The sequence below is a fragment of the Oryzias latipes genome, chromosome 3 (genome assembly GCF_053564925.1).
Source record: "Oryzias latipes strain Hd-rR chromosome 3, Olatipes_Hd-rR_3.1".
NCBI classification, from domain to species: domain Eukaryota; kingdom Metazoa; phylum Chordata; class Actinopteri; order Beloniformes; family Adrianichthyidae; genus Oryzias; species Oryzias latipes.
Window position 1 is genome coordinate 32372181 of NC_136239.1, and position 27659 is coordinate 32399839.

Below are 27659 nucleotides of genomic sequence, written 5' to 3' on the forward strand. Positions count from 1 at the left end.
TTTGTGTTCTGGTTGTGAGTTTGGGTGCCGAGGGAGGAAGGTATACGGCCAGTCCTTTCAAACAGCCCTCTGGCCCAGTTGCATGGCATGGTTCCACCTATGGCTCTCCTGCCAGCTCCGTTCCCTTCCAGCCCTATTCCCCTCGTCCTCCTCATTTCTCCTCCTTGTCTTTCTTCCCTCCAACCTAGGGCCCAAAGGTGCTTGCAGCTTTCCTTTACTGGGCTATTGATTGGGGACGGTGCTGCAGCTCACCTGCTAATTGAAAGCCGATTGGGGCCCCGGGGCAGAGCTGTAAAACAGGCCCCACGTGGATTAAAAGCTGAAGGCTGACGGGCCTCTGTAAATCCAGAGCTGCTAATAGTCACAGTGCAGATCATTCTGGGTTAGAGTGACTGTGTTTAGCTGACTGTGAGCAAATGTGCAGGATGCATAAACGACATATGTGTAAACATTTTTGTTAAAGTCCCACCACAATCATCTTTTGATCTATCACTTTAAGAGCATTTCTAGTGATCTTTTCATTATGATTACGTCATTTTCTGGCTAAACTAAAAATAAAAACAACAGCTTTGTTTTCTAGGATGTAGTTTCTGAAGAGCGGCAGTAGTTCATTACAAATTCAACTCTGAGTTGTGGAGGGATTTGTTGGTGCGGAGTAAGTCTGCCCCCATTTCCCATAATCCCGCTAGATTAGAGCACTCCACAACCCAAACCTAACACTAGCAGTGCAAATAATTGGCGAGCAATATTGAAGCTATCCAGCCATACAATTTTTAGCCAGATGCCAGCTCACAGGAGGGAAACGAAGATATACGCGGATCTATTTGTCTGCAAACGGATGAATTACCATTGAGCAGAGCCTGTGTGTGCCCTGCCGATTGTAGCTTCTACATCACTGCTACAAGCTTTTTCAATATCATTTTTTTCTGCTCATGATTCACAACTATATGAATAAAGAAATACTCAGAATTTTTTTACACAATTTTAAGCTTGATTTTCTTTCTTTTTCTTGATTTTCTTCTTTTGGTGTTTGACTTGTGAGTGTGTTGCTCTTGTATAGTTGTGTTAGATCGAGAGCATATAGATGCCACATCAAGACGTTCAAGCATGTGGCTCACGCTTCAAGTGCGTTTTTCAGGGCACCAGAGCAAAACAGCGGCATCTGTAATGGACACATCCTTCCCCTTTCTTCAATACTTATCTCTCCCTTTATCTCTCTTCACCATCTTCTCCTCTGTCTCTATACCTCTCCTTGAGCTTTCTTTCCCTTTTTCATTTCCACACAGGTCACACCTGTGATCTACCAGCTCTGGAGTTAAGCTTTGTTTCTTTTTGTTTTCCTTCTTTCTACTTTTTCCTCATGAATGTCTTGCCCCCTCTTTGAACTCTTTTCTCTTCTTCTCTACTGTATTCCTACTGTCAGATTTGAATGCTCAGCTTATGAACTGCATGTAAGCTTGCCTGTGCGCATACTCGGCAGGTGTTCCAGTTCAGCTAAATTGTCTCTGATATAAAACATGCTTTTTTAAACTGCTGCCATCTGGCTTAAAATACTGAAGCCTCCAAAGTAGGATAGAATCTTGCTGAATTACACTCTCTGTTAATTGCAGGTAATGAAATGAAAAAGCTCCTTCCCAACAGTATATGGGCTCGCAGGCCTGCATGTACAGTATAGCTTTTCCTTTTGTCTTTGTCCCTTCTCCACAAATCGTTCTTCTTCCATTAAAACCTGCCTCTTAGTGCTACTTTCCCTCAGTCTGCAGCTCTCTGTCTGTCTCTCTCTGAGCGCAGTGATGAAGTAGGGAGGGTGCTGGCTGTCCTGCAGCATGGCGCATGGAAACAGAGGTTAATTGGATTGTAATTAGAGCGGAGGTGATTAATTGATAGCATCTGTAAATTTGGATGTTTCCATTGTAAATGTGACAAATGAGAGCGTGACAAGCCGGAGGAGGAAGGACTGTGAGAGAAAAAGAGAAAATAAACATGAAAAGCAAATAAAACAGAAAATATTAAACAAATAATCCAAAAAAGAAGTCAGGACATACACTGCTGGAAAGATACAAGTTAAAAGTGCCTATTTTTTTGTTTGTGGTAAAAAAAAAAGTTGATTATCTATACGTTAATGCATTACTGATGAATCAGCAGTTGAACAACAGGTTAAACACATGCTCAGTTTTAGTGGTGAGAATGTACCATAAATTTCCAATGCAACTGTAAGTTTGCAACTCAGCGATTAGGGGGTAAAAAAAGATAAAAAATCTTGGACTCTTGAGACATTTAAAATTCTTACCTCAGATGTGCGCTGCATCATTTGTCAAGTTGTCATGCAAAAGTTAGGTCAAATACGTTCACACTGCAGGCTGAAACGACCCAATTCTGATTTTTTTGTCCCTATGCGACCTGTATCTGATCTTTTCATGACAGTCTGAACGACACAGATCCGATCTTTTCAAATGTGACCCAGGCCACTTGGGTATGTGGTCCTGCATCCGATACGTATTTTGAAATGCGACCTCTGTCTAAACGGCCAGGCCACATGAATCCGACCTGTGAGTCATTGATACTCTACAAACGTCATCATTCTGCGTTGAAGTAGGCGGGAACGAGAACATAAACATTAACCATGGCAGACGATGCTGCAGAGACCAGTCAGTGTAAGTGAAGCGAGGTCACCGATTTGATTCATATTTGGGGTGACAGGTCTATTCGGGACAAACTCGAGGGCTCTTATTGCAACCAGACGGTTTTTGAAAAAATTTCCAGCGAAATGGCCGAGCGTGGTGTCGAACCTTTCCCGCGATGACTTTTTTTCCTTTCCGACCGTGGTCAGAAGTGCGGGGGAGACCTTCCTACTTCGGGATTCACTTCCCCGTTCGGACCCTCAGATTCTCCAGAGCGGGTTAATAAGGAGTCAATAGCAGATCTTCTGGGGGAAGCCTTCTTTTATTACCGTTCTCCTTCCTCCGTAACACACAACATGAATGCGCGCCCCCACTGCCCCTCTCACTCCCTCCTGCGCTGCACACGCTCTCTCCTCTGTCTTACACACATGCGTGTGGCCCCAGCACATAAACATCCCCATTCCACAACAGTGGGTACAGACGATCCTGGCTCCAATGCCTTCTTAAAATGAGAAGATTGTTATTGTACTGGCTCCTTTGTGAAAATAAATGTAATAATGCAAAAAAAGCTCCGCTGTTGACAACACTGTTGTTGACATCCATTGTTAACGTTAGCTACTGCCGCAAACAACAGTGACGTCGTTCACCGTTGACAACTCTTCTGCTCATGCGGGTCACTTCTGGGTCGTTTCACGTTCACACAGGAGATCACAAAAGTTCGCATTTAATTGGAAATGTGAACCACCTTGCAAAAAAATCTAATTTTTCCGAAAAACGGAATTGAGCATTAAGCCCTGCAGTGTGAACGTAGTGACAAAAGCTAATATTAATCCGACTAGAGCATTCAGCAGGTGCTCAAATTTTGGTGTCGTCACATTTAGATGGTAGGCCTTCCTATACAAAACTGGGAACAATCTTTTTAAACAAGACAAAAACCAACTATTTCAAATAAAATTTAAATAAGTTTTAATTCTTTCTAATTCTGTGTTTTTTTGACACACTATAATACAGCACAGCTCTGTATTAAAGTAAAAATGTCCTCATTTTCATCCTGTGCAAGAATTGTTTAATGTATTAATACTGACCATTGTTAGGAACATTTAATTGTAGATCTTGTTTGGATATTAAAAATAACCCAAAATGTTTATCACAATAATCTAATTTACTTAACAAAGATTAATGCAATAGGAAAACACACCAAGAATATGAAAGTACACAATTTGGATGGTAGGTTGCATTTATGGCAAAATGTACTCAGTTCCACCTTTATTTGGTTTTGGTAGATTTTAAACGTCCCTCTTGAGAGAACACAACCATCTAAAAACCCTTAAAATATTTTAACTAATTTGACTGCAGTGAGAAAAAGACCTGAGAAGAAAAATGTCTCTTAGTTATTGAGTTGTTATCTGAATAGTCCATCTGCATTAACAGTTTTGAGATATGAACCTCCAACCCACCTCCAACTCAATAAATGTGACTTGTAGGACTATTCCATTCATTGAGGTATAACCATCCCTTTGGTAAATGTGTTGTTATTTGAATGTAGCACGCTGTCTGGGTCACTATTGGGTATTTTAAAGTTAAATTTGTCATGGATTCTCTACAATTTCAACTCAGAAATTTCTTTTTTTTTTAAATATTGATCTAGAATAGTAGCGTAATTGAGTTTAGCTCTGTTCTCGTGAGGAAAAAAATGAAAAAATGATAATTTTTTATGTTATGTTTTGTATTTATTTACCCTAATGACAAACAAACAAGTTGTAATTTGGTATTAATTCAACTATTATTGCAGCTGTTTCTTCAACTTGTGTATCTCTTGTTGCCTGCAGTGACATTTTTTGATATGTACTCATAATTTCTAAATTAAGCCCATTTAAACATGCACAATTTACAGAGTTGCATTTTTTGTTCCATCTAATGTGTTTATGTTCTGGAATGAGTGATAGTCTATTTCACATGGACATTAAATCTAACACACGTGAAGAAGTAAAAGATGCACCATTTAGTCTGAAAATGATCAGAACAATTTGCCAACGGATTTTATTTTTAAAAATAATCTCTTCTTAGGCTAAATATGCAATAAGATAAATGTTTCCCCCCCCCAGAAAGTATTTCTTTGTTGATGCTTCTGTATAAAATATGTGATGCATTTAAAAGAAACAACATTAATAGCCTGCCCCCAGGACAATACCGCCCTGAGTAGTTTATCAAATTAAGGCATTATAGAAGCACTGAAAAATTAGCAGGGCTGTTTTCCATTATGTGAGCACAGACAAATAAAAAGGTTGTACAGCCACAGCTTCTCATAGTCATGAAAAACTTTCACAGAGTACATGTCTGGATCATGATTGCTCATGTGATTTCTGGCTCAACGGAACAAATTGTTCATTAACTGTATGCCAAGTGCTCAAACAAATGTCCAAGGAACATTGCTGCAGTTGTCCACGTGACAATGGAATTAGGCTAATCAAATAAGCCTCCAGTCATGTCCTATCGGAAAGCTCCAGACAGCAGCAAATGAGCCCACACTGCAAAATTTACATTCCATCTTCCTTTGGGAAAAGTAAGTTCTTACCTTGCCTCCACTTCCTTCCCCAGCCACTCTTGGAGGTTGTTAAAATGGGCTTCCTGTTTGTGCCACAAACCTGACAAACCTCTCTTCTCGCTGCTTGGGCACAGGCACAGGGAAAAAAAAAGATAAAAAATAAAGAAAGTGACAGCAGGAAAAATATTTACTGTTGTGGTCGCCGCTCAGATCTCAAGAATGAAGGCCGAGCATATTTGCTCAGCTGTCCTTTTCCCAGGAACTGTGTGCCCACTAGAGTCTGCTTGTTTGTCAGCTCACTGTGCTCTTAATCTATAAGTAATCTGCTACTTTAAATATGTATTTTACTATCTATCTACAATATATCTATTTAAAAACAGATAGATAAATAGCTGTTGATATCAAAAAAGTTCTACCAATAGCAAGAAAGAGGAGGGGTTATACTGGTCATACTGGTTTGATTCCAAGGGGGCATAACGAGTTGTTACTGATATCCATTGTCGGTTCTTGAGTAAAGAATGGCTTCTTTAGACTTGCTTTCATACTACCGCATACCTATTACCTCACGACAGACAATGAAACTCATTGCAACCATTTATTCAGCCACAGGCTGTGCAAAAAGGCAGCTGAGACAATCCAGCACATAACTGCTGGTGAGAAAAGAGAACATGGAGTGCCACAACCAAGTGACTGAAATAGTGTACAAACCTGAAGTTCAAAGAGGGAAACACTTCCAAAAGTGGTAGAGAATAAGTGGGCAAAGGTCCTGTGCGACTTCCAGATACAGAGTTACCAGATGGCAAACAAATCAGAATTTTGGGTGGTGGACAAAGGAAAGCCGTTGTGGTGCATATAGCAATACCTAATGATGGCAAGATCAGGAGGAAGGAACATGAGAAACTTGAGATATACCAGTGACTTAGGGAAGAGCTGGAGAAGGCTTGGAAGGTGACAATAGATCCTGTAGTGATTGGAACACTTGTGACAATAAACCCCAAACTGGAGGAGTGACTACAGCAGTTCCATGTGAAGACCTCAGACATCTCAGTCCAGAAAAGTGCAGTGCTAGAAACAGCTAGGATACTGCGCAGGACGATCAAGCTCCCAGGCCTCTGACAGAGGACCCGAGCTTGGAAGAAAGTGCAGAAAGTGAGACTGAGAGAGTATGTATACGTCCATCCGAGTAGATATACATACATTGTATGCGGGTGACTACATGTATTATGTATGGCCGTCACTTTGTTAGAGTACGGTACAATGTGTTTGCAGGGAAAAGCAAATCCATCTGTCTTTTACTTATAAGGATGCCAGAAATTTGGCATTTCCAGGAGAGATTGGGAAAGGAAGGAGGAGTCAAACGGATGCCATCATATCCTTTAACTTGTTTCCTCGTGGCCTTCCTTCTTCCAGATGTTCACTATCACAGCATGTCTCTTTTTTTATGAAGAGTTCCAGCTTTTGGGTTTAAGAAAAATCATGTGCGCCTTTCACATGTAGGTTATTTTCTTAAAATATTTTGAACTTCCTTTTGCAATAATGTCAAAGAAAGGCACAATACAGAAAGCTGATATTACAAAAAAAATCTAAATTATGAATTTGTATTTTAACAGAATGACAGATGAATTTATAAACCATTCTCAAAGTGAAGATGTTGTACTTCAATAACACCGACTTAAAGAGCATTTGCCTTACTTGTGCACTATCAGCTAATATTTGGAGCTCTAGTAGAATAGATCTCATTTTTAATATGTAAATATTGATTCTTAGAGTACTTTTTCTTAGTGATTGATTTTCATGCTTATATTGTCCTGTTTAATATATCATACCTGATGACCTGTAATCTTGCAGTGCCAAAATCAGATGAGATCTCATCATGTGATGCACATAGAGAGGTGTACAGTGTTCCCCTGCTTATTCGCGTTTCTTTTTTTTTCTGTCACGTGACTCTTCCGGTTTGTTACAAAAACTGGACAACCCAAGATGCTCGAATAAAACCTCCTTCCGAAGGAGGTGCTGAAGTGGCACCGGCCAGTCGGCTAAACCCACCCCCTCCCCCTTTCTCCATGCCCCTGCATGGAGAAATTGTATCAGCTGACTCAAAAAAAATCCTGATATGCAGAAGAAGATAATCGCGGAGGAAATTATCATCCGAACCAGATGCTCATTAGGGGTGAAATCGGCCTCTTCGCCATAAAGTACGCTGCTGTACAGTCTTTAGTTCTGAATTAAAAAAAAAAAATATGTTGGGCAATACTTCAATATTCTTCAATACATGTTTTACAAAGCATGATCAGAAGTGTCTTTGATGAGAATGGATCGGTAATGGACATTCTTCGGCCGTGGGGTGGGGGAGTGAAACGGAGACGGGGAGGTTCTCAGTATTTGCGGTTGTCTCCGGTCCCTAACCCCTGTTAATAAGGGGTTTGTGAAATACACATCTAACGAATTCAAATAAACACTGAGATGCTAATAACTACTACTAACTAACTGGTAACAGAAAAGTCATGTGGTTGATTAATTAATCAAAATATCATTTTTCTAAGAATAAATAAAAACATCTATCGTTTCTTTTCACAACTTGATCATGTAAATTAAAAAAAAATATAGGCCCACTCTAAATGTTCTCAATGTTTCATCAATGACTAATATTAGAGAAAAGAAGACACTCCCAAACAAGCATGTAAAAAATGTGATAGTTGCTTAACTCTGGTTTTAACTTATAGATAAATATTCATTTGGAAAATAAAAAAAGGTTAACCCAGATAACTTCATACATTTTTAACAGCACTTAAAGTCATCATCTTTCCTGACTTTTAAAGCTATTTGACAAATTGATCTCTTCAAATAAAGAATCCTTTATATTCATTCATGAAACAGTTTTCAAACTATGCTAAACTACAGTATATTGAAATCTGTTTATAGAGAAAATATTCTATTTTTACAGCGGCTATTTAATCCATGAGTGTTGACCTAAATTGTTAAATTTGTCCTGTATGCATTTTAGTAATATATGTTAGTAAATATACCGTATGATACTTCTAAATGAACTAGTATAGGTTTGGTGTATATTATTATTCAAATAAATCTTTAATACTTATGTATTATCACATAAACTTCCCTAATACGTAATGAAGAAACCCTACAGTTATGGCCAAATGTGAAAAGTTTTAACACTTACAAGGACGCCAAACATCTCAGAAAATCTCGGACAAACATGAAGTAAACGAGAATAATTTCCACAACGAGTGTAAGAAACTGCTATATTCTGGAACTTACTATTGTTAACATTATCTGATAGACAGGAAAAAAATGTCAGGATATTTTCATAGCTTTTCTCTGATGTGTTGAGGTCTATTACTCCTCCAACTCAACTCCTCTTTGAAGCAGACTCGCCTTTTCTTCCTTTGCTGAATTTCTGTGGGATGATTTCTATTCACACTCTTATTGAAAAAAATGACACATTTACTGACCCCATGTTTCCTAGTCCCTTTTATACCAACCTTAAAACGCAAACCAGGAAAGAAATTATAGACAGTTTTATTTGTTTGTTTGTTGTTATAGTTAAATACCTCACATTTATACATGCATAAATCTCTAAGTGTCCGTTAGGCTTTGCTTTGTCTGCATATTATGTTTAAAGAACTGAATTGATAATTGTTGCAAAAAAAACCTAAGATTACAAAACAAAAACCATGCATGATGTGAAAAGAACCTGTTTATTTTTCATGAGCCTTCCTTTTTAAGGATCTATTGTATTACGTGGGCTGTAAGAGAGTGGGAGACTGACCGGTGGACCGGGGAAAGTACAGCATCTGCCGTCTGTCATGGTGGAAAGAGTTGAGCTGAAAGGCATATCTGTCAGTTTACCAGTCAGTCTGGCTTCCTGCTCTTGCCCATGGTCCTGAGCGCTGGGTAGTCACAGAAAATATGAGTTTGTAAATACAAGCATCCAGAATAAACTTCCTCTCATGACTGACTGAACTCACACATAAAGTGAGGAGTTCAGTTATCCTCGTGTAAGGAATGGCTTCCTGAACTGGCTCTCATTGCGACACACTCAAAAAAGGCTCAGGGTGAAAACAACACCTTGTTTACTCAATGTGCTGGAAGAGGGTGTGCAAAGCTATTCTTGAGCCCTGATCTTCAATAAAAGAGAAGTCAAAAATCCTGCAAACTCAAAGACAGAATCATCTGCAGCAGAAAACAAGCTCTTGACAGACTTAGAAAACTGAAAAGGGAAAAAAAAATAGATTATGCTGAGATCATCAGATACGATAACTAAAACACCTATGACCTGAAACAAAAAAGGTAAAACTGCAGTTTAAATGTATTATTTGTACATAGTGGTATACATACATCCTAATTAAAATGATTGATTCATAACAACCCTTTTTTTTATAAAATAAAACCAAAAAGTCTTAGGTGTATTTAAACTAAAATCAAACAAAGCAGGTCAGCTTGCTTTTACTGCTTTCCTTTTGGCATTTTATTTTACGTTTTTTAATTTTTTTTAAATTTTATTTTGTTTCTACAAAAAAGCTGTGTACAAATCATAGTATGTGTTACAAAATGTTTAAAGCAGAAAAAGCAGAAATTGAATAATGATTATGCTGATTTGAGGTAAAATTAAAAAAAAAAACTGTGTTGTTTTTCTAGGACAAGTTTCTGCAGATCAGCAGGAATTCCATATGTTTACACTCTCCCACTAGCTTACAGCCCTTACACCCCTAACTTAACATTCGCAGTACAACAAAAATGGCTATCCAGTTGTCAAGTTTTGAGCCAGATTCTAGCTCTGGCAAGGAAAACCTAGTTGCCATGGAGCCATCTAGTCATCTACAAGACAGAAATGGAGCAGGTAGCTTGTGGCTCTATGTCACACGAAGAATCTTTTTCCAACAGCATTGTTTCATTTACTCCTGATTCACAACAATTAAAATAAAGAAATACTCAGAAATACAATTTGAATCTTAATTTTCTTTATATGTTTTTTTCCATAATGAGAAAAAAATACCATATACAATCTTTCATTGGAGTGGGTCTTTAAATATATGCAACAGGATAAAAAAATCAGGCATCTGCTTTTGTCTGCTTTTTTAAATGTAGTACAGTGAAAACATTTTATGTTGCAACAGCACAGAAGTGTAACATGTATGTTATGTAAATATCTAAGCAAAAGTCTCATAAGCCTCATTAGTTATGCTTAACTGAGAAAACCAAAGAATGAATGACCTGCCCTTTTAATATCGTAACTAATTTGCAACTATGTTGATATTCTGTATAATTTTGCATGAATATACTTATGTATTAACGCAACTGACAAAAAAGAAAGAACAATGGACTCAGATCAATGGGATTATGTGTTTTTTTGTTGTAAACAGGCATTATTGGATAATAATTTAGTTCTGTTATGCATTCTAATATTGCACCATTCAATAAATTCTACACTTACACTCAAACTCAAGTAAAGTTGTCAAGAGTAGAAAAACAGACCTATTATCAAACACACAATACATTCAAGGGTGTGTCTGCTCCTGTCATCAATCAAATGTAATGCCTCCTTCTCATTTGTCCATTTGTGTTTGTTCGCCTCTTGCCTGGTATTGTGGCTGCCACAGTTTGATACATTCCCCGACAGGTCTTGTTTGCATTAAAAGTCATCAATTAATACAGAGAAATGTAATTAATGTGACAAGACGTGGAAAGCAGGCCACAGGGATGACAAATGGAGTTTGACAGGATGTGCTTGGAGCTGTCACTGGATCGGGAATTTCTCACCGTCCCATTCTTATTGCAGAACTTTTCTAAAGCCTTGGCTTATACATATTCATCCTTCAAGACTCATGTTCCATATACTGCCACTCCCTATGATTTATGTGACTCAGCTCTTCAACATTTAGGCAGAAATGTGGAAATGAACTAGCACGACATCTCTACGCTATCCTAAAAGTTTGGTAAAAACATGATACGGATGATTAGCAGATCAGGTTTAGCAATAAATCTAAGTACACCGTGTGCTAACAATCACAGAGCTAGTGAAAACTATATTTTGTATTATTCATTTTTGCAGCTTGCTTATAAACTAATTTTCCACCTTTATAACTTCAGCTAAGAGGTCACTATATTCACCAAAATAAGAAAAAGCAAAATGAATTTTATTGGGGACATATTCATAGTTTATTTTTCTTTTTTTTTTCTCTGACAATTGTTAACCCTCAATAAATGTATGAATAGTAAAAAAATACATCTAAACAGATTAACTATTATTATGTATTTATTGTATTGCTTAATCTGCTGTACAGTTTTTTTTTTATCATCAATATCCAATTTTACAAAAAATGTCAAGTGAGGTATTTTTTCTATTTTCGCAGAAAATAAATTCTTTCAGATGTTGTAGTTTAGATACGAAATGTTAAAATCTCTCTATGCATCATAGCTTCACTTAATATGATTTTAATTTTGAAATCTTCTTTTTGTTCCTTGTCATTTAAGTGTTTTACAAAAAGTTTAATTCCAAAAGATTTTTTTTGTCTATGGTTATTTTGTAAATGAACAACTTGGTAGAACATGTTGCTTTCTGCTACTGAGACATTACCTTTTATTTTTGGAAACAGAAACCTTGAACCACATGCACTCTTATTGTTTGTATTGTAAAAAATCCTGCATGTTCTTTCTTCAATGATGGAAAATCATAAAATCCTTTCTTCTGTTTCATTTTGGTGAGGGGATCAGAGCAGCTTTCATAGCTTTCTCAACAGTACAGCTTGTGCACACACTCAGTTGTACTTGACACAAGCTTCAGACCCATCTGCATGATTGTCGTTTCTCCATTAAACTGACTATGAAGCTGATACTTCCATGACAGAACCTTATGAAAAATTCTGTTGCAGTTTGTCAGAGTTAGAAAAGATACCAAAAACTGCTCAAAAGGTGATTCTCTTTTTATCTATTTGTTGTCTATACTGATGGAAACCTATCTAGAATCTATCTAGAATCTCGAGGGTGGAGGAATTGATTCCAGGTGACAGTTGGTAAGAAGGTTAGGGTTTGGATACTGACAAATAACAATCCTAAATGTACCTAATAGTGCAGGCTTTACTGTAAGCTGTTTGCTGGTGCAAAAAGTCTCTCAAAGTGACCAATTACAGCCCTTATTTTGGATTCAGCTAAAAAATATTTATTCTGTTCTCTGAAGAGGACAGTAGTTTAGTGTGACCTAAAGTGGTTGATTTTTTGATAGATTTTAAAAAAAGATGGTAAATTTAAAGTTCAAGTTTATGTGTCTAGTCCTATCTAACTGCTTGAGGTGACTGTGGTTTAGAGGAAGAGTTGTCAACCTTTGCTTGGAATATCGCAGGTTCGGTTCCTGCCCTGCCCGCCCATGTGTCAAAGTGTCCTTGGGCAAGACACTGAACCCTACATTTCTCCTGATGGATACAGTTTTCGGCAGAAGAGCTGCCAACAGTGTGTGAATGTGTGTGTGCATGGTGAATGGGACACAAACATTCACATGCTTCTAAGAAGCCAAAAGTGCTTCTGGCTTCTAAGAAGCAAAGCACTATATATGTATACATGCCATTTATCTCAGAGCCAGTTTGCAGAAGAGTGTGACCATGACATGCGCAGCCTACTCTCCAGTTTGTTTGAAGCAAGAGTGATAAAACTTCACTGAATTGCTGCTCAAGGGTTCCTTTACCACCAGTGAGGCCATTACTCATCAGCCATTAACTCTATCCTCTAATCAGATCCAACTTGAATGCTTCAATGGCCAAACATACTGTATAACCATCACAAAGTTTTGTCAAATACCACCTGTGTTTGTCATGTGAGGCCTGCCTTTGTTAAACCTTACACGATGTGTACAAATTTATAGGAAGAAATTAAGTTTACATTTGTTTTATTTTGACTAAACTGCCCCCCTTTGTTTTTTTTTTTAAAGTTTCTATAGTTTTGGAGGTTTCTGATTCATATTATCCACAGTTAGCTGGTCTTCTCCAAATCCCTTTTAACCCTTTAACACTGGAGCTGTCGCAAGAGACATCTAAATAGCACATGCTCTTTGACCTTTTACATGATCACTATGAATCAGCTAATTCTGACAAGGAAAAAAACAGCTTTCCATTGCGGCTTTGCACTGATTTGGAACACATTACTAAGTTAAGGTGTTGCATGTTGAAGCCAAGCTGAAATGTAACAGAATCAGCTGATTTACATTGATGGCGTAAACACTTCACTACTGTAAAGTGTCGAGTATCAGTACAAGGCTGTTTTCCCCACTTTAGAATCCACTGGAATTATGTTAATTACATTGCTTACATGGTCGAAGAGTTATGGTAGTCAATAGAATGTCAACACCGGAGCTAAAACTTCAAAAGAAATAAAAAACTTTAACTGTCCTACTAAGTTCATACTGGCCTCCAGGTTTTGTGGAAAGAAACAGATTTTCTTCACAAAAATTTAGATTCTTTTTAAAACAAAAAAAACAAAAAACAAACCTGTACGTTGAAATTATGTTGTTTACATTGCGTTGGGAATAGACAGCAGATCTTTTATTTAGACTTTTTTTAAAAAAAACTATAAAGGTGCTCTGTTCTTGAAAAAAGTACATACGGATAGAAACCATTGCAAAAGCTTATGGTACAAATTCTTCAAGAATTTTGGTTTTATTGTGTTACATGTCAAAAGTAAGATTTTTTATTACAAGGAGAAAACAACTTTCCAAATTTAGAATTCAGTTTTCTTATGCTGATTAAGAAACTCTAGCTAAAACTTAGAAAACCTAAAATGGTCAGCTATCTTCTGTTCGGATTCTGGAGTAAAGCAGACTTGCAGACACTTGCAGACAGGGTATGGAATGTATTTCCTATCGTAGAGTTGACATGGAAGAGCAACAGGCCCTCTACGTCTCAATTCCTAAAATACTCTTGTCTGAGATGTCTAAAGCCATTATGACCTTTCTGCCCTGGCTATGACTCCTTTGTGACTCTGCTGCTTTGACCCAGACTAAATTCAAATTTCCCCCTCCTTCCCATGCATCACGCTGCATCCTTTTCTTTTTATCCTTGTTGCTTAATTCTGTCCTCTGTTGTTTTATCTGGCCTTATCCTGCAAATCTCTTGTCCTTGTGATCCCTCCCTTTCTACTCAGCACACTCCCCCATGTTCTGCTGTATCTCCCTTCCCGCCCCTCAGCTCTGTCCATCTTTTTCTCTTTTTCCTCCCTCCTGTCTTCCCTCCGCTATGGAGGTCAGCTATGATGCAGAGCCAGAGTGCTCGTCCGTGTTTAATTACATTAATAAAACACCCTATGAGGTAGAATGACCTCACACCCCACAGTTCGCTCAACCCCCCCCGTGCCTCGCTCTCTCCCAACTCCTTCCTCCCTGTTGTTCTGCGGGCTTTGGTCTATCGAGGCTCCCTGCAGGCCCAGTCCAATTGGTGCCAGGTTGCATTTCATGGCTGATTGCAAGGCATGTGTTTCTCCCTCTCCAGCATTGGTTCCACCTTCAATCTCCAGCGGTTCCTGACATGCTCACTTCACCGGAGGTCATGTTAAAGACTTTTCCCTCCCTCCCTGACCTGCTGTAGGTGGAGGACACAGAGGAGAGCTTGCTGGCAAAATGAGACCTCTCGCCAAACATCAGTAATGAGCAACATGCCCTTCTGGATGTGGTTCTCAGAGGCGTAAACCATTCCTGTTAGTCCCATGCAGTTGGGTTCAAATGTAGCTATCTTTAACCATGTCATCACGACAGCCTGATATTTCTCAGCGCACCTCACCATTCCCTTTAAAAATGCATTTGAAAAGGAAATTCTCATTAACTCTTGCTTCAGTTTTAAGGGAGCTCTGTATTCATTGTGCAATAAACTGAAACTGGAGACAGGAGCAGATTCCTTCTGGGCCAGAAAGCATTGTTCTTATGCACATGAATTATGGCAGAGGCTGGGCGGTATATGACAAGCAACAGTAACTTACCATTATTGCCTGCAACCGGTGATGGCAATCCCCACAGAAGCCAACAGGTTGAAGCAATTTATTATGAATTGGTTCCATGCAAATGGGAAGTATACAAAAACAAGTGTTGGAGATATTACCAGTACTGTGTGTAAAACCCTGTAATATCAAAATGCAATATGATTACTATCCATCCATCTTGTGTTTCTGCTTTGTCCTGTGCAGGGTCACAGGGGTTGCTGGAGCCTATCCCAGCTACAGTATGTAAGCCTAAGTCACAAACACAGACTGATCTACACTGGTCCGTCTGCAGTGTGTCTCTGTTAAATTCAAAAAAATTCAATGTTCATTAATCAATCAGAAGGTTTAAAACGGCTCAGTCGTGTCTGCGTCTCACACACGTATGAATTTAACGCAAGCTTAACGCTGGAGTTCAATTTCCATTCTGCTGATTAAAAAGCATTGAGGAGGAGAGATGCAATTGAGACAGTGTAAACTAACTGGTGGTCGTGGGATACGGGCAGTACCTAAGTACGGGCACCTGGGAAAGGTCTCGCCCCAGGGAGTAATTCCGTTTAGAACTGCCACTGGACCGCAGCATGCCAGTAGAAAAAATCTTAAAATGTTCTGCGGGCCACCTGCGTTCCTATTTTTCACCCGCAGACACCCCACATGCACCTGTAAGGGCAGTGGTGACAAAGGCTTTAAAGATAAAGCCAGAATACATCCCAAACAGTTGACCAGTTTATTGCAGGAACACACATACAAAGTCTCAGTCTCTTATAATAAACAATTTAGTCACCAATCAACCTATGAAACATGCTTTTGAACTGTGGATTTTCTGTAAAACCCATACACACACAGGAAGATCATGCAAACTCCATATAGAAAAGACCCAGCTGGGATTCAAACCAGGGCATTCATGCTGTGAGGCAGCAGGGTTAACCATCGCATCTCCGTGCTGCCCCAGTCTAATTTCCATATAGACAATAATCCGCCCTTATTGTGGTTTATGAATAGAGCAAGCCTTGGGTTCACACAGCTGGCACTTCCTATAAAGAACAACATAAACCCCTCAGCTCAGGTAGAAGCCAGGGAATTATCAATTGGACTTACGAGAGCTTTCTGCAGCAGCAGGAATCTAAAATCCAGCAGCCTCTTTCCTGATTTCCATGAATAGTCAACAGCTTCACCATAAAAAGCGACATCATCTTCTCCAAGACCATTACAGCTTAATGCAAACTCATAACTTAGATTTCCTTCGCCACAGGGATCCCTAACCTTGTGTGGAGCATTGTAGCACATTTTTCCACAGTGCATGTATGATGATACCAATGTGCTAAGGTGGCATGTTGTTGACAGTATTTAGAAATGTGACAGTGAAACCTCAGGGACATATTTGCACGTTAATAGCTCTGATGTTTGATGCTGTCGCACTCATAGTAAGATCAAGACAAAGAAGTTTAGCTTTGTCTTGATCTTATGTGATGTGGGCATTTTTTAGCATTACTTTTAGCTTCAGAGCTTTTTTTCTTTCCTAAGGCATGTCTGGCCTGGGCAACAGCATTCATCAAATAAAAGAGAAAAAGAAAGTAGAGTATGTTTCTAGTGCTCATTTGATAAAAGCCATCGAGTAATGAAATCAGTTCATATCATGTCCCTCTGAGTCAGCTTTTAAATCTGTTTCTCAAAGATTTGCAGTGAAGGTTTTTTTTTTTTTAGATTATTTGTTTTCACCAAATGCAGTCAAAGAATAAAAATAGCAGTACTTTTCCATTTCAGTTATAGTTGATTTTTATGGTTTCTCCTTCTGTGAATTCTTGTAAGCTCAGTTGTTGTGAAATATGAAATATATTTTAATTGCTTTATGGTTATCTAATGTTTTCTCTAGCGTGGATTGTCCCCCCACCCCCACCTTTTTGTTCTACTTCATGTCCTCCTCAGTGTCTGCTTTGTTATTTGTCTGGAGGTTTTCATTATATTCCCTGACTGGCAATTAGTGTTCTCCTCCAAAGCGAAGGCAGAACAGTGGCGCTCAGTGCCCCATCTCTTTATTGCATGGCTAAGTACCATTCCAACGCACAGTGTTATTAATAACATCATCGCTAAATCACATAAAAAAAGCACTGTGGCTAACTAGGTTACTACGTTGTTTACTTTGCCTCAAAACATCAGGCTGAACAAATCTACATCTCCCTTCTTTTGGCTCTCTGTGTCTTCTCTGCTGCCCCTTCCTTTCCTCAGTTTGAATGTGGGCACAAAGAGAGGCAGAGAGAGGAAAGTTAATTAGATAGAAGTCCAAAAGGAGAGAGGGGGGGGGGGGGGGGGGCACCTGGTAATGGAAACGGGCTGTATGGAAACAGATGGCCCAGAATTTATTAACTTGCAGGAGAGCTTCAAGGAAGCCACTGCAACCAGACATTAGGCCAGTCACTGTCTGGGTGGGGACTAGTAGGCGGCTGCATACAGGTAGAGGCGCTCTGAGCCCAAAAATAGAAAGCAGATTTATCTCTGGATTCCTGCAAATGATCCATTACAGGTAAAAAAAAGAAAAGAAAAAAGAATGCAATTGAATTCATGGTTTCACTGTTTTAGTCATGGTCTTTCAAGTCACACAGTAAGCGCTATCAAAAGGCATTTTCTTTTCAAAGGATAGTAAGTCATCTGCCAGATGTCTATCACATATTTTCTTTCGGCAACAGCTAGACATGAAGTCGTATTTTTCTTGAGAAAGATTAGCCAAAGAAAAATTTCAAATCTGTTATCATAAAGCTGAACGTGAGAGAAACCTGAAATTTATATCTTAGCCTATCTGCACTTGTTTTTGCTTTTACATATTTCATTGCTGTTGTGCATTCAGGTGAGTAAATGTCCTCAGATAAGTGATGTAATGAAAGACCCACTCCAATGAAAATAGTTTTTTTTGGTGATTTTAACATGTTCTTGTAGCATTTTTCTCATGATGGAGGACAAAATTTAAGCCTAAGACTGCATTTCTGATCATTTCTTCATTCAAGTCATGGTGAATCAGCAGATAACAATCGGCAGTAAGCAATAAGCTCGAAGGGGGATTGTGTAAACAAAGGCATGATGGGCGCAGGCTTACTCACAACCAACGGTCCCACCCAAAACTCAGAAGCAATTTTTTTATGAACTCCTGCTGCTCTGCAGAAACTATGTCCTAGAAAAATTCATTTTTTCTCTCTCAATTTACTGGGAATGTTTTTACAATAGATCAAAAGATCTTCAGAGTGGGACTTGAAGAAGTAAAATTTATTCTGTTTGAAAAAAATATTAAGAATAAAAAGTTCAAATAATCAAAATATTTTCACTTTTAGTGCAAAAGATACAAAGAACAGCTTGCAATTTACAGAAAATGGAAAAACAAACTATAATCTATTAACATGCATCCACTTGAGAGGCATAATTGTGAATAAATGGTAATGCTAATGTAGTTTTAGCCTAAGGTTAAGTTTAACTGATTGGTTTATGAAAACACTTAATGGAACCACTCTAATTTGCTGCTCAAGCCGTGTATTCTAATACGAGGACAATGACAACAATAAGTGATTCAAACACATTTGGTTAGCAAATTGGATTTTGCAAACAATTCAGCTTTGCAAGTTTTCAGATAGATGTATTAAAAAACATTTATGTTAATGTTCACAGACTGCTAAAATACATAGGTTTATGAACTGAAACATCTTGCATTTAGCCCTTTTTTCTTTGTTAATGCAACTCTGCAGTATTTAATGTACAGCTTTGAGCGCTTGGAGACACAGATACATCCTTTGGACTGCAAAACAAACACATCCTGTCCTTCCAGCACAATAAACAGCTTTATATTGGATGGAAAGACACTACTGGGAATGAAACATTCTTAAAAAATAAGCTGAAAACAACAATATTTTATTGAGCCCCTCAGGTCCTCAGACATCTTAAGAGTGAAGGGCTTGTATTCTGCCACATATTCAGTCTGGTGTGTGTATCATGTAGTACACTCATACTCGAATGCACACTGTATTTTAAAATGCTCTGTGGACTACTATAGGAAAATAAAAAAAAGGAGTCAGAAAAACTAAGAAGCAAGGACAGTTTCAGGTAGAGCCTAAATGTACGACACCAACTTATCACTGTTTTTGATGTTTATCAATGCTTGTGATAAAAGTACAGCAGAACGTCCACAGTGTAAAAGCCTAATGAAAAACTGATTGGTAATTTATTTAAGTCTCTGCATAGAAACAGGGCGGGAGGCAACATGTGCGACAGAACACCCAGTGAACTTGTTGTGTAAGCTCTGTAAAGCAACACTGTTTGTGAGTCAGCTACGTGAGCTTCTAAATGCCACACAGTTGATCCTGCGAGGCTGCTAGCAAAATAAAAATAGACTGTGATGACAACTCTGCTGTGCCATAAAGACGCCCATTAACAATGTGTGTTTCTGAAGCTGCCAAGGGGCCTCGGCTCACCTCTAGCTGTTGAAACAGCCTAGAGCAGAAATAAAACCAGCCATCCTGCTTGATCAAACAAGCTTTACCAAATGTAATATATATATATATATATATATATATATATATAAAAATCACTGGTAAACAAGGGTAAAAGCAACTCAAGGTTTGATTGCTTTAGTGCCATGCTGTGTGTTGCTTTTGATAAAACGTTGTAGCCAGCAGCTGCACAAACTTAGGTAAATATTAATTTCCACAATGCTCTTACTGTGAATCTGCACAACTTTAGGGCCCCTCCACGTCCTCGCCTGACTCTTGAAAATAAGAGGTGAACTTGGACTTGTCTGTCTGCAGGGGGACCTCTTTGTGGGGATTAAAGGGCAGAGCAGAAGGAGGGGTCACAGATGTAATGGATGTATTGGGACAAGGGCAGGTTATGAGGGTTGGCCAGGGGTGATGCATGCAGACATGCTGAGATGCATAATGACAACAGAACGATATGACCAAATGCACACACAAAATAACAACAAAGACATTCAAAATAACAGAAAAGAAAGGGCAAACAGGAAGGAGCAGAATCTCAAGATACAACGTCACCATGGTCTTTGGCAGTATTTCAGTGTGTGCTGGAAATAGTACAACATGTAATTTAATTTGACTGTTTATTAGGTTGCTTAGGACAGTGCTCAGTTTGGAAGAATCTGGAAGTATCACAAAAGACATTTATTGCTGAATTTAAGTCCATGATTTGATGAGAATGTGTGTCCAGTAAATCATTTATCATTTCTCCCAAATCCTTATAAACCTTAATGATGCTGCTTGTAAGCCTGTCTCTGTGTTTTCTATCACTTTTTTTTCTTTATTTAAAGCCAACTAATTACCAATTTTCATTTACAATGATGACGTGAACCCATGAAACAAATTGTGGAAAGAACGTGCTTTAATAAAAAGCTCAATGATCTGGTAAAAAAAAATCTTTTTGTCGTTTCCAATCCTGTCAGGATTTGCCTAATTGTTCTTTTAATCGTTGGCATGATTGACCCCCATGACACAAATGTTCTATTTCCTTCAAGGGTCGCCACAGTGAATCAACCCTCAATTTGGGGAGGTTGTTTGACTTAAGATTTATGGCTGATGCCCTTTCTGACTCAACCTTCTGCTTTCAGCTGGACTTGGGACCGCCACATGGAAATACTGGGAAGTGCCACTAACTAGTTGCAGTAATTTCCAACAACTAGTTTGCATTCCCAAACGGTGGGCTGCTCAACTTAACAGGCCAGACCAGAGCTTTCGAGATCAGATGAGACATCTTCTGGGTGGCACGACTGTATAACTGCATGACACAGATTAATTTATTAAACTTCACTAAAAAGCCCTTGTGAATTAAAACAGGAATTTAAGTTTTTTTTTGTTTGTTTGTTTGTTTGTTTTTTGGCACGTTTTCCTAACCTTAGTGTATTTTCTGGGCATAGATATAGAAAATGTCCTTAACCATCCTTCTTTTAAAATTGTCATTTTATTTGAAATGCTTTGTATTGGATTTAAATTATGGATGCTGTATATGCTTGAGGAAATGACATTTTCACACTATTTCATTATGTACCCCACCTTAAGGTTGGCTCCAGAGACCCAGTGACCCCAAAAAGGATTCCATGGGTCCCGAAGATGGATGGATGGATGAATGGATACTATAGGCACACGTGTCCCTTGTTATAGTGGAACAGCTTTTCTTATGCTGACTTTGCTGTGAATTTGTGACTTGATATAACTCAGTCTAGGAGGTAAAACCACCCTATAAACTGTTGACATAAACAGGTTTCATCTTCACCTGTGCATCTATTCTGCACACACACATTAAACCCCAGAGATACCATATACAGACAATCTCATTGGCATAGCTATCAATCACCTGACCATGTACCTCGTCTCTACTCCCACTCCTACACTTGGCTGTGGATCCTGCCTCTGAGTTGTCTCGCGTCCCCAGTCGTCCCCCCAACTCCATCTGGATGAAGCCCATCTGCTGGACTATTTAAACATGTAGTTGTAGAGTTAGATAAGTTAATTCTTCTCTAAGAGTTTTGGTACATCGCCTGTGGGAGGATCCCTCCTTCATGTGGACACACCTGAGGTTTTTTCTTCTTTTTTTCTGGAAACTGTTCTTTTAGGGGTTTTTCCTCATTGCGGAGAAGGGTCTAGGGGCAGGGATGCCCAGTTCAGTTTAGTCTGTTTAGTCAGTTCAGTTAAGAATTTTCTTATTGAATTCCATGTATTAATGATTTTTACAATATTGTGTTTACTTTACAATTACTGGTACGAAGCCCATTGAGACGACTGTTGTTGTGATTTTGGGCTAAATAAATAAAATAAAATTGAATTGAATCAATACAAAGTGAAACTGTTGACAAGAAAAGAGATTACTACACTATTCTTACTACTGAGTGAAGTTATAGTTTTGCAATAACTTTACTAAACTTTTATTTTAGGCTGGAATATACATTGATTCTTTTCTTTTCTTTCTTCATCATCACACTGAAATGTATTCGTCTGTGTGCAAAATGAGTTGTCTCAACCTTAAGATCATTGTCTATGGATCAAACGTCTCTGTCATTTGATGTACTAATGAGCTGAAACAGCATCAGCTGGTGAGAGCGTTGGCCATTTTTATCACCAACCTAGGAGAACAGACACCTTATTATACTTTCACTGGGCTATTCCATCTCACTTTGTCATGATTAGATTTTTTTAATGCTGTGTAATGATCTTTATATAAAGACAAGTGATACTAGTTTTTGTAGTGTTAATAATGGCTCTTTCTCTACAGATAATTAAAAAAATGCTGATTTAAATTCCAAGGACAACTGCCGCTCATCAACATTTGAGAGTATTTAATTTTAGATATACTGAAACATCTGTCCACGTATGCAACTGCAAGCTGAATGAGCAGTTTTGCTCTGATGCTTTCAGACTTTAATGACTATGTGCTGATTAACGATTGACAACGCAAAGTTTAAAGTTTATTTATACACTTTAAAAGGCAGTTTTGCGCATTTTCTCAACTTTTAAATGAACTATTACTTCCAAGGGGTGAAGTTGTCCTAATTTAAAGAAGCAATGCAGTCCATGGCTGCAGGGACTGCAATTGCTTACATTTTGAGTTGCTCTGGTCTTCATTTTCAAAGGATCCGAAACCTTATCAACTTATTAGAAAAACAGATGTTTTGATAGACAAACAAACAACCAAACAAACAAATAAATAAATGACATTTGATACCTGAAATCACCAGGAAAGTTCTATGTTTTAAAATTCTTCACAAATGCTTTACTGTCATACAAAATAATTCCATGTTATATTGCTTTTTCCTGTTTTAGATCCTTTGTTCATCGAAAGTATAAAAAAAGAATGAAATGGCTTTTACCAATAAACTTACTGCTTAAAATGCACTCTTATCTTGAGGATCTTTGGCATACTTTTAAAATGTCTTTGTATTATCGCCATTTAGGCATGGCCATGTATAATCGCTATTTTTAATTGAAAGAGGAAAAAAGATGCACCTGGTTCTTTATTACAATGCTCAACTGTCCAATCAGTGTATCCATCAGGAAAGGTTTGTGTTTGAGCACTCAGGATATTCTCCTAAAGCAGAGGACAAGACAGGTTAAAAGTTTTCCCACTGAGGAGAGGGGTTTGCTTGAGCATGAGATGCATGAGTACCATATATAAATTAATGAGTGTGTAAAATGGCTGTCTAATGTCAACAAACTCACAATTATTCAAACATCTTTCAGAATTGCTGTGTGTCATCTCTGACTATCTGTGAAATGTCAGCTTATCAATGCTTTTAGATGACACAGAATATATGTTTGCAGTCAAATAAACCATTTCTGTCTCTGTCACTGAATGGATGAAGTAGCTGCTTTGCAAGGTGATCTCTGCCATGCTGCAGCATGCACATTTGGGTATTCTGGCAACAGTGTACTTCTAAAGTCCTTTGACACATTCCCAATTATGGACAATATACCTGAAGCATGTAAATGTCACGTGACACACAAGGTGCCATGTTGTAAACATTAAATATGTTCTAAACACAATCAGTAATCAACAATTATCAATCAAAATTGCTTTTATTACAGAAAATAATATATGGAGACCATTTATATTAGTATTTTCTGAGATGAAATCAAAAGACTGTTGCTAACAAACAGGAGATGTGCACATGAAAAATCGATTTAAATTGCTTTACCACTGCGCTGCATGAACCAGCGGCTTTACACTTATTTTTCTGGTGAGAACATTTAAACTGCTCTTAAAGTAATATGTTTTCTTTAAGACAGGCCTGTCTTTCTGATCTTCACACTTCACTGTGTTGCTGCTTTGTTGCCACTTGTTCATATTGTCAGACAAAATATAATGTATATACACCACTGGGACTCTCGACAACCGATCTGATGAACTATTTTTTAATGCTGTATGATTTTTCAATCAGAACACTGAGGGATTTTTAAAGTTTCTCCGTTCTCTTATCTTGTTTTCTGACTCTGTTTTCAGTTTTCTCTCCTGGGAAAGCTCAGGGGCAGCCCAAAGACTCCAAGCTGAAATGCCTTCAGCATCCCGAGTCTCATCTCCAACAGATCTTATCATCTCCTGACCTCATCACTTCCTGTCTTCAGACAGCTGCCCTCACCAATCATCATTTTCATTCTGTAAAGCAAAACATGTTGCCTTCGTTGTTGGAAGACCTAACATGCCAGAAAATAACATAACGTTCCTGATAGTGAATGAAGAAATATTTGTTTTCTTTTACAGCCCTAGATTATATAACAAAGGAGTCTGACAATTAAATGTCATTATATATTTGAGTTTCTTAAAATAATGGATGCATTTGAAATGAAAAACTTTAATATTGTGAATGTAAGATTTTTTATCATAACCTTAAAGTCCCACTCAGATCATTTTTTGATCCTTTGTAAAAGCATTCCCAGTAGTTCTTTAATTCTGTTTTAGCCAAAATCACAAAACCTGTCATTTTCTAGGACATAGCTCGGACATGCTGGGGCGCCCATGGTGCTGGGGTGGCCGTGGTGCGGCGGTAGGGCGGTCGACCCATGATCGTAATATTGCAGGTTCGATTCCCGCCTTGCACGCCCATGAGTCAAAATGTCCTTGGGCAAGACACTGAACCCCACCCTGCCTCTTGTGGGAGGTTGGCGCCAGAGTTCGGCAGCGGAGCCGCCATCAGTGTGTGAATGCGTGTGTGACTGGGTTTTTGGGTCTGTGACTGTAAAGCGCTTTGGGCCTTCGAAAAAGGTAGAAAAGCACTATATAAGTATATGCCATTTACCATTTGCCATCTTAGAATAAATATCTAAAACAATGCCATTCAAGCATGTAGACTCCTGCTAGAGATGACTTGCATTTTGCGTCCCAATTGAACAAACCTAAAATATGCAGATGGAGGAAAGAAGGATGGATTTGCAAGCGTGCACCACATCAGTGGAACAAATGTCAATGCTGCTGAGCTGCACAATCACAATGCAGTTTTTCATCAAAGTGTGGAGACAAATAGTATGACTTAAGAGTGCCAACAGAAATGCATTCACATACTTTTAGCAGCAAGTACAGTACATTTGTATTTATTTATCATTCGTTTCTTTCTTCAAGATTGTAAGACAATCTCAGAGACCTCACCTCTGCCTCATGCAGAAGTTGCTGGTAGATGTTAAAAGACATCTGCAGCCCACTCAAAATACATAAACAGTAGGCTGATTTGAAATGATTTTCTGACATAATGCTGTATTCAAATGCGGTCAGTGAAATCCATGGGGTTACACTAAGGGAAGGTTTACACTGAGGATCATTAGTTTTCAGAAAGCAGATGAATCACAGTGATCTCACTGACCTCTTATTTGTTTTTCTCTCATTCCTCACTTTGCATCGCCCGCCAGTGAACTTAAAAATGCAGCAAGATGCCTGGTTATCATTCAGCAGCATGAAAACAGTGGCAAACAATTGAACTCATAAAGGGAAAATGGCCATGTAATTTACCTTTTCAAAATAAATATAAGCAGAACTTCATTTAGCAACAACATTGCTCAGCATTGTTAAACAATCACTCCTGCATTTTCCCTGCAGCTGGAAAGGCAAATGAGCTGGCAAGAAATTCTGCTTTAAGAGAAAATTATGGCCTTTGTGTGAGTGGGTCTTTATCTTTTAGAGCATGGGGGGGGTAGAGAAACCCTTCCCCAGGCTAAGACTACAGTTGAGGTTTGAACCTACTTGAGTATTAGCATATACACCCACAGAGTCACAAAAAATTTCGTCACATCTCACGCTGGCTGTGCCATGAATATAAATGGCAGCTATTCTTTTGGACGTTTTCTACAAAACAGACAGTATAAATGTTCATGCGTAACCACATCCAACATTCTCACTCCATATATTCAGTTTAACAGAATGATAAGCACACAGTATGTGCATGACACCGATCTGTTAAGAACAACGCATGTCCTACTTTATATCACCAATTGTCTTCTTTACGGATTTTGATTTTATTTATACTGATAAAAAATAACTTCCACTGCAGCTTAAATTTAAAAATAGATAGATACATATGTGTATATATATATGTAAAAGAAATGACATGTAGAATTTACCCTTATTGAGGCCAGCAAAGGGTCAATTTAATAAAAAATAAAGAACATTTCCATTAGCATGAGTACCGGTAATTTTTGATACATTATTTACTATACTGTACCTTTAATTTCAAATAAACTTAACCTGGTGAAAATATGCTCTCATTTCAGGTGTAAAAACATATCTTTTCGAAATCTTGCACTCAGGGGGGGGCAATATTTTTATTATCATGTATGGTTTTCTTCACAAGTTTGCTTTGACTTGATGGCTGGAGCTTTTATGACAACTCTTTAGTGTTGGAAAAGATGTATCTGCAGAGGTGCACTGTGCAACCATCAGGGCGCTGAGCCCGGCACAGACACGAGCAAAACTCTGTCAACCTTTCAGATATGCATGCCTGTGTTTGAACAAAGTGTAGGCTTACACCAGAGAATAATTGAAGAGATCATGCAGTACCTGCTTTTCTTCCAGCTAGGCAGTTCCCTAGTCTCCAAAGCTTTTCAGACAAACTATCCCGTAGAGGAATCAAAAAGACAAGGAAACAAAAATCACAAAACCAATAAGCAGCACTGAAGCTAAATTAGCCATGCCTTTCTGGGAAACAATGGCCCTGAAGGTACCAACAAGGGAAACCTGTTTTTATTTCAAATCTTTCCCACAAAAAAATTGCTTTTTTATAAGACAGTCTACAAAGATGTGATTAGGAGGGATATAAATAAATATTTGAAACAAAGGGAGCAGTGCCAGATGTTCGTGTTACTATCAAAACACAACTATCCCCAAAGACCATTCACACTGACAAGCATCAGGGGTAAACACACGTACATGCACACAAAACAAACAGTGTATAATCCATCAAAGCCGACTTCTGCACAACCTAGTGGCCGCAGAAGTTCATTGTGTCCATTTTGACAAATCCCACTGGAGTGGCTCCTATTAAGTAAGCTTTTAGTGTTATCCAGGGTTTTACTTTTTGAAAAGTTTCTACAGAGTTCATAATAAAGCAAAGTAATTCCACAGTGAAAAAATGATTAAAATATAAATGTTTCTTTTATAGATATTTATATTGAATGTGTTTATTAAAGTGTTTAAATTACCTTCAGCAAACACATTTTTATTTTTCATTAACCTCTTACAATCTTAGAATAAATATTTTTTTCTTTTAACTTGTTAAAGTCACAGGTCAGGCGCAAATAAAAATCAACTTTTCAGTAAGATATATCTAACTTCAACATTGTATAGAAAAGGTATTAAATGACTTCAAACGCCAGCCTACAGCACTTGTTTTCAAATACTTCATACATAATGTGCCATATGCATTTTGCTGTTTACACATGACAAGACCCACATAAATGTCAGCTATATAAGGTTTAATTATGAAGTAGGCCAGCCTTGCATTGATGCTGCATTCCCATCTGCATTGATTAGACCTTTCTGTGCGCAAAACAGACAGTGCA

The 27659-nt window shown here is 38.2% G+C and overlaps 1 long non-coding RNA gene across 1 annotated transcript; it reads right to left on the reverse strand.

The window, feature by feature from the left end:
• Positions 1-989: 989 nt before the first annotated feature.
• LOC144991213 (uncharacterized) lies at positions 990-17433 on the reverse strand. Its single transcript, XR_013655185.1, has 2 exons — positions 5197-17433; positions 990-1957 (listed from the first exon to the last, which is right to left on the reverse strand). It is a non-coding gene; the product is annotated as an uncharacterized LOC144991213 (long non-coding RNA).
• Between the last annotated feature and the right edge of the window lie 10226 nt (positions 17434-27659).